The following is a 6104-nucleotide window of genomic DNA, read 5'->3' as shown; positions in this document are numbered from 1 at the left end:
AACTACAAAGCCCTACTTGCCAGCCTGAACCTAAGCCAAAGTGAATGGCAGGGAAGGCAGGTGGAAATAGAACTTGGCTCCCAGATGACATCTTTCAGCCAAGAATAGTGATCTTTAGAACGTCAGACTCAGGCTGCTAGTGAATGGGTAGTAGGTATGTTGTGTTTGGGACTCTCTCTCTCTCTCTGTCAGCTTGCGTGAAGAGTGGCCACGTTCAGAGGGGCTCTTGCTGAGGCCGTGTGGATCGCCTTGACGTTAGGTACAGGTAGCGTGGAGGGACTGTGCCAGCCCATCCAGCACTGCCTTGAGATAGGTCCCCAAGGTCTCCAAATGACGCACTGCACCGACGCCACGAAAACCACCCAGTGAAGGTAGCCGTGTGTTTGTAACTAAACTCAGTGACATCCAAATGTCAAACGTAACAGGGAAGGACAGAAGGAACGTCATCTTCCTCGTCTCCTGCCCACCCCGAGGCAGAAATGGAGACTGCCTAGGTGAAGAGCCATGTGCTTCCCTCGCCGGAGCGGCACCGTCTCCTCCTGCCCCGCCGCCTCCCCCCTCTTCTGGGGGGAGCTGGCGTGCCTTCCTCCCTCCTCGCCGCGTCCTCTCCAAGGACTTTCAGGATCAAGGGGCATAGTCCCGGTCTCTAGTGGATTCAGATGAAGACTGGTAAGTCAGGTGCAAGCCAGGCCCTGGTGGCTCACCCTTGTAACCCCAGCTCCTCATGAGGCTGAGATTCAAGGATAGCAGTTTGAGACCAACCTGGGCAGGAAAATTCATGAGACTCTTATCACCGATGAACCGTAAGGAAACAGGAAGTGGTGCTGTGGCACAAAGTGGTAGAGTGCTAGCTAGCACTGAGCAAAAGATCTCAGGGACAGTGCCCAGGCCTTGAGGTCAAACCCCACGACCAACAAAAGAACCACAACAAAAACTGCGGTCCAAGCCCAAGAGCACTGTAGGCAGGCGATCTACCTGCCTCTCTCCTCCAGCTGAGGAAATTGTAGTGGAGCAAAGGGAGTCCGGATGGGGAGCAGCAGAAAGCGTTACCCGCACAGAGGCAGGGCAGCGTCTGACAATGCAGAAGAACAGAACCGCACCCGGGAATGTGGACTTGGGTTCCAGTCTGGACAGAGCCACGCACAAGCTGACCGTTCCCGCCTCATTGGTGCTTTATTCGCTGTGTCTGTAACGCGCTGAGGGTTCCTCCCAAGGTGACCTTTGAGAGCTCACTAGGATGTGAGTTTCAGTGGAGACAAGGAAGCCCCTCACAGCTGGAGCACGGCCAGATCCCAGGGACCTGCAGCGTTCACGCCATACCTACCTAACAGGAAGGTTAGTGAAGGGCACAAACACCGTCAGGCCTGGAGAGGCTTCCCACACTGCTGGAGAGAGTGGAGACGGGGTTATGGCTCAGGGAGGGCTGGGGACTCCGGGACTGCATCCCCCTCGTCCAGCCTTTCACCTGCAGAACCGCCGGGCCTGGCCCCGCGGTGCACAGTGGGGCAAATAGTCCCTCGGATAATAAGCTCATCATAGCACGCCATGCTCTAACTGCTTTGTGTGGATATTTGATACAGACTCCTCTGTGTGTGTGTGTGTGTGTGTGTGTGTGTGTGTGTGTGTGGTATTTTTCCCTGTAAACTCTTGTGGCTTTTATCCCTCGATCCAAAATGACACCAGATTCCTTTCTCCAGTTCCTCCTCTTGCTTGTGTACATGAGGACCTTCACATGAGCGTGCACAGAGCGCGCGCGCACACACACACACACACACACACACACACACCTGTTCTCTGCTGGCTCCAGCTCTTGTTTAGGTGTGCTCTGAGGAAATGCCCTGAGATGAATTGGATTGTCAAATATGCTAATGCACTGCCGAGGGAGGAGACGGGAAAGGCTAGCAGCTGACTTTTGAGTGTATCCATAACTCGAGACAGAACAATGACACACACACACACACACACCTGTCAAGAGAGGGTGAAGAGCGGAGGCAATGGAGGGCAGACGTGTAAGAAACTGCAAGACATAAGAACAGTTTCGTTGGAATGGGGAGTGCTAGGGAGAGACGGCTCTCCCTAGAGGTGTGGAAGAGGAAAGAGAGCCATGGCTGGGCCTTTGAAAGCACGCCAGGAACCCGCAGCCAGCGCCAGTGGCAGAGGGGATGGCCAGGTAGGACAATTAAACGGGGAATCTGGCTCCTTGCTGCGCAGCACGGGCTGCAGAATCCGCGGGTGCCAGAAGAGAAGCAAGCAGGGCTGGCGGGCACAGCCGGTGGCTTTGAAAGGCACTGGGAGGCTTGGGGAGTGCCCGCTAGCCTTTGTAGTTCCCCGCGCCCCGAGGGGGTCTGGCCAGGCCCCAGGCCCGGCCCCGGTGGCTTTTGCAAAGACTTTTTTTTTTTCCCCCCTCTCAGCTCCCTAATTCTTCCAATGTGCTCATCCCACTGTAGCCTCCAATCCCAGCCTGGAGACCAGTCCCGCCTGGACGGGGACCCGCCAGCAGAGCTGGCTCCAGTGGGACCTGTTGGTCCCGGTTTTCTAGAAGCCTTGGCTGGGTGGAATACAACATCTCTGCCTGTTTTCCTTCACCCTTCCCACATGCTCGCATCTCGCAGACCCCTAGAGTTGATCCCCAAGACAACCTTGCTTTGAAAGAAAAAATGTGGTGAGCCTCCTTGAAGATTGCCCCCCCACCCCACCCCCTACCCCCCTGCCCAGGCCCCTGCTTCTGCCCCACGCAGGCAGCCAGCTCCGACAGATGGACATTCCCAGGCAAAGCCGTGAGTTCTATTTGTGTTGTGTTTCTGTCTGCTCTCTTCAAGGCCCCAATTCCTCTCCAGAATTAGGGTCCCCCAAAACATGGTCAGACTTCTTTTTTTAAACCTCCTGCCCTCTTTCCCCCTCCCACATGTGTTTCCTGTTTTTCCTTTCCTTCTCAGCAAAAATAAATAATCCCCCCCTTCTCCTGGGAGGGATTCAGAAAAGCATTTTAATTAGCATTGCTGTTCACATTCTGAGCTAAGGACGTCCGAGGTTGGCCGGTGCGCCGCCTGTTCTCAACACTGTCATATTTTCAAGTGCCTCTCAGCCCTTGCTTAATTTGTACAGAAGGTTCTTCTTTAGAATAAATACTCACTGGCTGGTGGATTGTCTTTACGCTGAACGTGCGCTAGGGCCTGCGCAAGCGTTTTCTTTGGAGGGTTTTTATACTTCTTTGCTGCTAGAGTTGAAGGGGAGAAGAGAAAGACTTTGCAAAGAGGGTGTGGCCTGCCTGATTCAGATCTCTTCCCAGCTCCTCCGCCCACCCTTTTCTTCTGCTCCTCCCTCATCCCACCTCCTACCCTGAGCCCTGGGATCCAGCCTGAGTCAGCCATCAGGTGGGAGACCACTCCCCGGGGAGACCTCACCGGTGACCTCAGCGCCTCTGTGTTCCAGGACGTCCGTCCCCCCCCCCCCCCCCCGCCACCCCCGCCACCACCTCCCCTGGCTGCCTGCGCACCGTGAACCGGCGCGGGAGAGACAATCATAACATTCTATTTAGAAGCTCCCTGGCCCACCTTGTTTTCTGAAAGTCCCAGGGGTGTTAGCTGATTAATCTTCACCACATTGAACGGGACAGACCCATACTCTTTCTTAATGGTGATGGAAGGTAGGTGTGTATACATGCTAAGGACAGCAAAACACTTCACTTATTTATCATGGTTCGCCTGACATCGTAACTGGTATTTTTGAAACACCCATCGTAGATACAATAATTAGAGATGTGCTTTTTTTGTTAACAAAGCCACTACCCACTTCTAGCGTACCCTTGGGTACTAAATAATTACCCACTTTGTGTGGTTATCTAGCTCACTAATTACCCACAGAAATTGGGGTCAGGTGTTAACTGCTTGAAATAAGTATCCTCCAAAGACATCACTGAGTTGTATAGAGAAAATGATGTGTTCATAGCAAAACTTTCATAAGTCATCTATTGGTAGATCTTTCTAATAAGCAGAAGTGAGAGCAGTGTAGTATGTGGAATCCATGCTGAACCATTGTCATCAATACGGAGGAGCTCGGGAGCACCACGGGAACGCTCCTTCTCTGTTTACCTTTGCCTGTTGAAAATGATACTTTGGCCCTCACACCAGGTCCTTGAAGACAGCGGAGTCCACCTGGGCAGGACTCATTTTGACATTGCAGGGAGGCCCCCAATGACTCCAAGATTATTTTTTTTGCCAGCCCCGCCCTTTATGATTATTCTAGGATCATTCTAGCATGTTTCTCATTTCTCCATCCGTCTGGTGCAAACACCCTGGTAGCCAAACGTGAAAAGATTTTGATCCAGTCACCAGCCCCTAGCAACCATCTTTATCTCTTTCCCAATAATGACCACACAAGGGGGGGGGGGACGGCATTAGAGAAAATCCCACACACTGCAAGTTGTTCTCCTTCTGTCTCATTCTTTTTGCCTCCCCTCCCCTCCCTTCCCCGCCCTTCCTCTCATCTCCGCTCCCTCTTCCCTCTGTTTCCCCACCTCAATTCTGCTTTTTCTTCCTTCTCCTTGGCATCCAGCCGTGCTTCCGCTGGTCTCACCATAGAGACAAAGCGTGGCGAATGTCTGAAATGAGCACAAAGGAGCTACCTTCTAAAACGTGGACTTGGAGGAAAATCTACATCCTCAGACACCTCCCTCCCTTTGCTTGCTATTTACATGATCCAGCGCTCTACTGAGCACAGCACTGCCTCTTCTCTGCAGGTTTCTAGCCAGGAAAACCGAGTTAAGATGGCAATATACCCACTGTCTGTATAGAAAGGTAGAGACCTTCATTTCTGGGGAGACACCTGCTTTGAAGGGCCATTATGCAGGTATTGGGTGGCAAGAGGAACAAGGTGGGATTCCACCTTAGTCGGCCAGATGGCTCTATCATTTTCCTTCTTTCCTCCTTCATGAGAAATGTTATCATTCTTGAGGGACTTTAGGCCGGCGGGAGAAACTGCCGTATTGATGTACATACAAGGTGAAATTTTAAAACATGCTTCAGGAACCAGCAACCTGCTTGCAGTTGGATGCCAAGGGTTAGGCTGGGCTGGAAGGAGTACTGGGTGCATTTCCAATCCAAGGGAATGCAAGAGGTCAATTAGTACCCAACACAAGCTGGAAACCAGGAGGCAAAACCCCATCATTGAAAGAAAAGAGATTTTTAGCATCATAGTCATTACATACCCAAAGACTGCCTCTGTGGCTTAAATATAGATTTGAGTCATTGCTCTTTTCATCCTTCCACATGCTGATTTCAAAGACATGTTTGGCCATTGTTGACTTCCTGTCCATAAAGAAAACCCAGCAAGATTCACAAGTGCCTCACCTGTGCCATGCCTGCCTGTGTGTGTTCAGGGCCGGGGAGACCAAAACAGCTAGGCAGAGCATTCGTGAGGTCTGCCTTCACACACACACACACACACACACACACACACACCTTTATTTTTCTGTTTTAGCCAATGTGATACCTGATCTCCGGGTTTCGTAGGCTGAGGTTTGTTTTCTGTGTGTGAATTTGTATAACACCATGTCTGGCTTCCCCCTGACCTGCTGATGTATTGGGGAGGGGGGGGGCGGATGGGAGGGGTCTCATCCGTAGTTGGGGAGATGCCTTCCTGTGTCCAGTAGTGTGAGCCCAGAGTGAGCAGCACCGGGCTCTGTTGTAACCGAGAGAGAACGCGTGAGGGAGAATAGTAGAAGCTAAGGCTCGCCTCCAAGACATGGGAGGAAGAAGTGAGGAATGGCAGGCAGCGATGAGCTTTGTATGCTGGAGCCTGGCGGGGCGGGGGAGCCTCCAGGAGAGCCCAGTGGATGGATTCTCAGCAAAGGGGGGAGCCGCGGAAGCGCTAGAGGTGATTAGAGGGGGATATTGATTCCTTATTCTGCCAGAGATTTAAGCAGGCATGCGAGGAATCCGCACCATGGTTGTCTCCTGTAATCAGACACTCGGCTTTCCAGGAGCCAGGGAGAGCCGGGAGAAGAAAGGGGGCAGTGTGGTCTCGGGAAATTCAACTTGTCGCTGATTTGTGCCTGATGCTTGCTGTCCGTCAGCAGCCTCCCTCACAATCTTTTTTTTCTCCTC

This window comes from Perognathus longimembris, chromosome 3 (genome assembly GCF_023159225.1).
Source record: "Perognathus longimembris pacificus isolate PPM17 chromosome 3, ASM2315922v1, whole genome shotgun sequence".
Classification (NCBI taxonomy): domain Eukaryota; kingdom Metazoa; phylum Chordata; class Mammalia; order Rodentia; family Heteromyidae; genus Perognathus; species Perognathus longimembris.
This window is presented reverse-complemented; position numbering follows the sequence as displayed.